We start from the raw sequence: 7,898 nt of genomic DNA on the forward strand, positions 1-7,898 counted from the left end.
GACGCTGAGGTCCAGCGCTGAGGGCCTTCTGGCGGTTCCCTCATTGTGAGAAGCAAAGCTACAGGGAACCAGGCAGAGGGCCTTCTCGGTAGTGGCGCCTGCCCTGTGGAACGCCCTTCCAGCAGATGTCAAAGCGATAAACAACTACCTGACATTCAGAAGACATCTTAAGGCAGCCCTGTTCAGGGAAGTTTTTAACGTGTGATATTTTACTGTATTTTTGGTTTCTATGGAAGCCGCCCAGAGTGGCTGGGGAGGCCCAGCCAGATGGGCGGGGTATAAATAATAAATTATTATTATTATTATTATTATTCTGTTTTGCTCTGCATTAATCGGGATTGGCTACTCTTTCCTGGTTCTATACATGAAGTCACTAAGAGAGCAATCAGAATTTCTCCCCTGTGCGCCGAGAGGCAACGGGAGGCATCCACCTTGACTGGGAACAGGCTTAAGAGGAGCGACTAGCCCCCAGTGACTTGACCAATGTAAAAATTTGGAAAGTTTTTAGTTCGTAGGTATCATACCCCTCAATATCTCATATATTTTTTTAATGTAATACCAACTATTTATTGTATTAAAAAGACATTTCAAACATTAAGTCAAATGCATTCCAATGGAAATACAATCTAGTTTCTCAGGAGACCAAAAGAAAAGGAAAAAGTATCCTGCCAGGCTGCCAGGCTATGGAGCTATATCCAGGGTCTGTCTATTGTTTATCTGCAGATACCATCGGTGTATCTGAGGCATCTTCTGCTTCTGAAAGCTGCTCATCATTTTCCAGTGTTTGCTGAAGTTCATGGATGGTGCTCAGAAGCAGTGGCGTAGCGGGGGTGCAAGGGGGGCAGGCCGCACCGGGCGCAACATGGGGGGGCGCGCTCGCTGCCTCCGGAGTCGCCGAAGAGCCTCGGGCGCAGGCTGTAGCAGAGCCGCATGTCTCGTGGAACCGACGAGCTGTGCGCACGCCCGGGCTGAAGGCGTCCGGCAGGCAGCGGCTCTCAGCCCCGCGCGTCAGGGCTGCGGAGGACGCGCCAGGCAGCCCCTCCTCACAGCCCCGCCTCCGCTGCTGCTGCTGCAGCTGCTGGGCCATGTTGCATTTTCCTCGCCTCTCTGCCCCCCTTCTTCTCCTGGCAAGCGGCGTCGTTTGGGCGGCAGCGCCAGCGGCAACTCGCAGGTTAGGGGTTAGGGGGGGCGCAAATTACTTGCCTTGCCCCGGGTTAGGGGGCGCAAATTACTTGCGTTGCCCCGGGTGCTGACAACTCACGCTACGCCGCTGCTCAGAAGTACATGGAACTGCTTTCGTCTCAACTCCAGTTTGTCTTCTACATTTTCTTTGATATGGGAGAGATGCTGAAGTTCTTTTCCCAGAGCTTCTAACTGCTTGAGTGTTTCATGCCTATCCAGATGATGCTGTATTACTTAAGGCAAAGCATCATATTCTTGGCAATTTTTTCGTATTCTTTTTGCCTGAAGAATCTGCTTTTTGCACTCTGCAATTTTCTCATGTGCTGCAGCTATTTCTGTATCATTGTAGATTTTTTCATAGTTCTCCATTTCTCTGAGGTTCATATCATATACAAGCAAGGTTTTCCCCATTGAAAATTCACACTGTGACAGAGTGCTCAGCATGCATTGGTACTGGGTGTAGACACCTTCATGGGATCCGGAGTTGCACTTGATGAAACTCTTCACCAACAAATTTGTCTGTCGTCGCCAGCACCATCTCCGTCAATCAATAGTCGTTTGCGAATAACTTCATCATCGGTATGGCGCCCATGGCGGCGAGCGAGCGAGCCAATATCCCATTTTCTTTGAGCCATGCTCTCGTGTGAGATTGTGGTTTCCTCTGGGACATGTTGTGGGGTATAAGATGTATACACACACACACACACACACACACACACACTGGGCTGTGTGATTAGTTTACCCTCCCTGCCACACACACTTATCTTGTTCTTGATGTCCTCAAAAGTAGGTTGGTTGCAGCACCAACACCAAAAGTATTCTCTAGTCTGTAAATCCTTCGCTTGTAATTGCTACGCGTGGTGAAAACTCCATAATTACTCGGTGGGCAGAGGAAAAACTCCACCTGCACCAAAATTGCCGCAAACACTTCCAGCCCTTCCTCAACACATTGCAAGGGGGCCCTGCAACAAAATGTTGTAGTGCGCTCTCACTTCTTGGCAAGAGCGCTCCCATTTCGGCAATGGGCCATTCTACTAGTGGAATGACCATAGCCAGAACGATAGCTAGGTGATCTTGCGCCCCTGGCAGAACCATCCAGATCGCAACTCCTAGTCCATGGACAAATTAGGTCTTTTTACCGCCTCTCCTCCAAACCCCACCCCCTCCACCCATTCAATTCACCCTTTATTCAAAACCTTTTCTTAAGAGGCAATAATTGATATTTTTGTTTGTAGACATATTTATGGACATATTTTAAAGCCGATTTTGCTCCCCCTCCTCACCTGCACCCTTGGCGGGGCCCACCAAGATACAGTCCTGACCATAGCTCAGTGGTGGTACAACTGTTTTGCATGCAGAAGGCTGCTGATTTTGATCCCCTGCATCTCCCGGTAGGGCTGCAAATCACTCCTGGTCTCAAATCTTAGAGAGCTGTGACCAGGCTGTGTAGACAATGGGAGACTACATGAGCCAAGACTCACTCTGGTACAAGGCTGGTCCCAATGTTCCTTAGGGCTTTCTCATCCACCTGGCAAGCTTTTCTGTATTAATTTTTCAGCTGATTAAACATTCAGCATGCTTATTGCACTTTTTTTTGGTGGGATTACCTCCTCAAGGTTTTCCTCTCTTTTTCTGCGTTTCAGCAAACCTCAGAGTTTGCCGATTCCTCCCTCCTGGGCCCACATTTTGTGTCCGATCTTTGGCAGCACTCTCCATCCAAGATCACTATTGGAGCAAACTGCTGTTGATTGAGATGCAAAACAACTGTTTTAAGTAAAGCAACTCACTAATTCAAGTGTATATCCAAAATAGTGTCGTGGTAAGCACCGTCCCTTTATTTTCAAGAGTATGCAGAAATGTAAAAAAAAACTAGACAGAATAGGTTGCAGTATATAACTGTTTTTTAAAAAAATGCAAATATAACTCACACTTCTTTTTTCATGGCTGCATCCTGTCTGAACATGTGCACTGGATGAACTCGAGCAAACCCAAGCGCTGGGTGAAATTGAGTGAATGGGCTGGATCTAGAGTTTCTCCTCTGCCAACAGAAGGACTCCCTTGTTTGTGGAGGGGGCTGGGGTCCATGGAGCCGCCTTGCTTGAGAAAGGGATCAGGACAGAATTTAAGCCGATTCCTCCCCATCAGGACTGCCTCCCATGCTGTTTCTCACAAGCATTCTGAAGCAACTTTTTAGGCGGCTGCAGTGATTAGGAGGAATTGCTACTCCCTCCAGTAGAAGCAAAACGCCGCTGCACACAAACCAATTCCTTTCTCTTTCTTCTTGTTTTGTGCATCAAGTTCCATGTGTGGATCAGTTTCCAAAGCCGTCAATTTGCAATAGCAAATCTGCATTTAAATACCATATTGAATTCTAGGAACAGCCAGAGTAATAACAATTTAAACTTGACTCAATTAGTTTAATAATAATAATATTAATTTATTATTTGTACCCCGGCCATCTGACTGGGTTTTCCCAGCCACTCTGGGCAGCTTCCAACAAAGATTAAAAATACATTAAAATGGCACACATTAAAAACTTCCCTAAACAGGGCTGCTTTCAGGTGTCTTCTGAATGTGAGGTAGTTGTTTATCTCTTTGACATCTGATGGGAGGGCGTTCCACAGGGAGGGTGCCACTACCGAGAAGGCCCTCTGCCTGGTTCCCTGTAGCCTCACTTCTCACAGTGAGGGAACTGCCAGAAGGCCCTCGGAGCTGGACCTCAGTGTCCGGGCAGAACAATGGGGGTGGAGACGCTCCTTCAGGTATACAGGATCAAGGCCATTTAGGGCTTTCAAGGTCAGCACCAACACTTTGAATTGTGCTCGGAAACGTACTGGGAGCCAGTGTAGGACTTTCAGGACCAGTGTTATGCGGTCTCAGCAGCCGCTCCCAGTCACCAGTCTAGCTGCCACATTCTGGATTAGTTGTAGTTTCCAGGTCACCTTCAAAGGTAGCCCCACTTAGAGCACATTGCACTAGTCCAAGCAAGAGATAACTAGAGCACGCACCACTTTGGCGAGACAGTCCATGGGCTGGTAGGGTCTCAGCCTGTGTACCAGATGGAGCTGGTAGACAGCTGCCCTGGATACAGAATTAACCTGCACCTCTATGGACAGCTGTGAGTCCAAAATGACTCCCAGGCTACATACCTGGTCCTGCAGGGACACAGTTACCCCATTCAAGACCAGAGAGTCCTCCACACCAGCCCGCCCCGTTCCCCCAAGAACAGTACAGTGGTACCTCGGGTTAAGTACTTAATTCGTTCCGGAGGTCCATTCTTAACCTGAAGCACGGCTTTAGCTAATGGGGCCTCTTGCTGCTGCCGCACCGCCAGAGCACGATTTCTGTTCTCACCCTGAAGCAAAGTTCTTAACCCGAGGTACTATTTCTGGGTTAGCGGAGTCTGTAACCTGAAGCGTATGTAACCTGAGGTACAGTGGTGCCTCGCAAGACGAAATTAATCCGTTCCGTGAGTCTCTTCGTCTTGCGGTTTTTTCATCTTGCGAAGCACAGCTATTAGCGGCTTAGCGGCTATTAACGGCTTAGCAGCTTTAAGAAAAAGGAAACAAACTCGCAAGACGTTTCATCTTGCGAAGCAAGCCCATAGGGAAATTCGTCTTGTGGAACGACTCAAAAAACAGAAAACTCTTTCGTCTTGCGCGTTTTTCGTCTTGCGAAGCATTCGTCTTGCGAGGTACCACTGTACTTCAGTTTTGTCAGGATTCAACCTCAATCCATTAGCTGCCATCCATCCTCCAACCGCCTCCAGGCACTCACACAGGACCTTCACTGGTTCTGATCTGAAAGAGAGGTAGAGCTGGGTATCATCTGCATATTGATGGACACCCAGACCAAATCCCCTGATGATTTCTCCCAGCGGCTTCATGTAGATGTTAAAAAGATAATAATAATAATAATAATAATAATAATAATAATAATAATAATAATTCATTTAAATTGTATTTTAATCAACTTGTTTTTATTATTGGTTGTTAGCCGCCCTGAGCCCAGTCTTGGCTGGGGAGGGCAGGGTATAAATAAAAATTTATTATTATTGTTATTGTTATTATTAAAAAGCAGCAGTTATGAGCACTTCACAATGCCCACAACTATCCCTACAGTGGTACCTCAGGTTACGAACTTAATTCGTTCTGGAGGTCCATTTTTAACCTGAGGCACGCTTTTGCTAATGGGACCTCCCGCTGCCGCCACACAATTTCCATTCTCAACCTGGGGCAAAGTTCGCAAACTGGAGCAACTACTTCCAGGTTAGTGGAGTTTGTAATGCAAAGCGTTTGTAACTCGAGAGACCACTGTATTTTGTTGGAAGTCCCAGAGATGTTGATAAGTATGCTTAAGGTAGCAACTACCTTAAGCTTTAGAACAGTTCGCTTTGCTTCCTCAGTTGATGGCTGGGCTGAATTAAATGCATCTGCGACAGACCTTTCATATCTCCTCAAGCACTGTGATGTTAAATTGGGTTCCCACTCATGCAGGCATTTAGCCATCAAGGCTGAGAGAACTGAGAGATGCATCCTGACCCAACTTCTACTGCAGTGTTCCTAGAGTGTGCTCCAATTGGGAGAAAATTAATGTTTTCACAAATTGCAGTTCCTCAGAAAATACTGCAGGGAAGTTTGTAATTATAATATAGGAAAATAACTCTTAGTTGTGGTTATCAAATGCTGTATCCCATTAACTCAAGGATGCAGGGCCACAAATGAGAGACTGCATGCTTTGGACAGGAGGCCCCTAATGAAATAATTGGCAGGACCCGCAGAAACTGCAGGGTTGACACAAACTCCCTGCAGACCTGGGAGAGCTGCTGACTGAATTTCATCAGATGGGACGCAGTTTCCGATTTGTCTACTTTTGTTTTTAAGCCCACATTGTCATTCATAGTCAACCTGTGACAACTTGTTGGTTAGTACCATGTGTTTTCTTAATCCTCTGTAAAACAAATTTGAGGAGTGGGGTGGGGTTTAGTGTTGGAAAGCAGGTCCTGAAAATACTGTGCACTGCCTGGGGGATAAAAGGGTTAATGAAGAAAGCCTCTGCTGTTAAGTTCAAAACGACTTTTAAAGCTCTAAATGGCTTTGGTCCTGTATACCCAAAGGAGCATCTCCACCCCCATCATTCAGCCCAGACAGGGAGATTCAGCACCGAGGGCCTTCTGACAGTTCCCTCACTGTAAGAAGTGAAGGTACAGGGAACCAGGCACAGGGCCTTCTCGGTAGTGGCACCCTCTCTGTGGAACACCCTTCCATCAGATGTCAAGGAAATAAACAACTATCTGACTTTCCTGAGACATCTGAAGTCAGCCCCGTATAGAGAAGTTTTTAATGTCTGAGGTTTTTAGTATTTTGTGGGAAGCTGCCCAAAGTGGCTGGGGCAGCATATAAATATTATTATTATTATTCTACTCAGTCCAACTGACCTCATCTTTAGCAAGCTGGCCCAAGAAATAGGAAGAATGGGTACCCAACCACACTCCCAGGAAGGAGGGGACAAGACTGACTTCACCATTAGGTAGGGTGTGAGGTGAGCAGGTTTTGGGTGTCGTGAAAGCAACTTGTTATGGAATTACTTTGTGGGATTTTCTGACTCCAGGTGCCAAAATAACTTGGCTGGCACTGGGAGCTATGCGGCTGGACTCGGGGGGGGGGGCATCCATGGGCAGCAAAACATCTTGGACCAGTTGTGAACACAAGAAGAACCCCGAGGGATCAGGCCAAGAGCTGACCCTGACCTCAAGAGTGGCCAACATCTGGAATCCTACAGGTTCCCCAGCTGTGACGTAAGAGAAGGCCTTTGAGCACTGGCAAGTGTTGTAGAAATACTTAGTTGGCACTGCTGCCGAGCACACAGATGGCTGAAACCAAAGCACAACCTATGGCGAGAGCCAAGAAAGGACTCCTTCAGCTATGGATTCCTGGTCTTATACATACAGGGCTGGATTCAGCGAAACAGATGCACTAGCAAGAACCAGCACAAAGAGTTCTGCTAGCATAACAGGCCTTGTCCTCCCAAATTGGTTCAGGGGATGGTTAGAGAACCCCTAGAAGAACAGGCAGGGGGAGGAGAGGGAAGATTGTCCCATCCAGCAAGCAGAAATGTTTGCTGTCACAGAACAATCAAATTAGCACACAGTTTAATCGAGGGGCACATTGGCAGAAGGGTCATGAATCGGGTGAGAGAGATTGAAGGAATTCACTGCTGGGCATAGGGCTCCTGAAAGGCAAGCGAGAGTAAAAGGAAGCGCGATTCATGGAGGTTGCAATGGTTGTGCTTGCTTTTTCCTTCCTCATACACACAAAATTGAGGGGTACAGAGGCAGCCACCTCCCCTTCACACACACACACACACAGAGAGAGAGAGAGAGAGAGAGAGAGAGAGAGAGACTTGGTGATTAAGTCATTTTGTCAATGACTGTCGTTTAAATACAAAGGAAAGAAGATAAAAATCAAAACGAAAGAGGATAGCCAGAAGTTTCTACACGATCACGGAGAAGACCTACAGAAAGGAGCGGCAGCTATTTGGCCACCACCAGAGTCAGGAAAAGAGTTACCACCCTCGGATTCGGACAAAAAAGAAGACACCCAACAAGAGTAAAAACAGATTGACACAGGATGTCTCTGCAGCTGTACAGTTGGAACATTAATGGCGCGAATTCCCCTGAAAAACGCAAAAGGATCTTCCATATTTTAAAGAAAGAG

General features: G+C 47.0%; 1 pseudogene across 1 annotated transcript; it reads right to left on the minus strand.

Annotated features, from left to right (window-relative positions):
* Positions 1–550: 550 nt before the first annotated feature.
* On the minus strand, positions 551–1,947 carry LOC309522333 (THO complex subunit 7 homolog; annotated as a pseudogene). Its single transcript has 2 exons — positions 1,262–1,947; positions 551–806 (listed from the first exon to the last, which is right to left on the minus strand). The product of its transcript is annotated as a THO complex subunit 7 homolog (transcript).
* Positions 1,948–7,898: the final 5,951 nt, after the last annotated feature.

This window comes from Podarcis vaucheri (genome assembly GCF_965113315.1).
Source record: "Podarcis vaucheri genome assembly, chromosome: 17".
NCBI classification, from domain to species: domain Eukaryota; kingdom Metazoa; phylum Chordata; class Lepidosauria; order Squamata; family Lacertidae; genus Podarcis; species Podarcis vaucheri.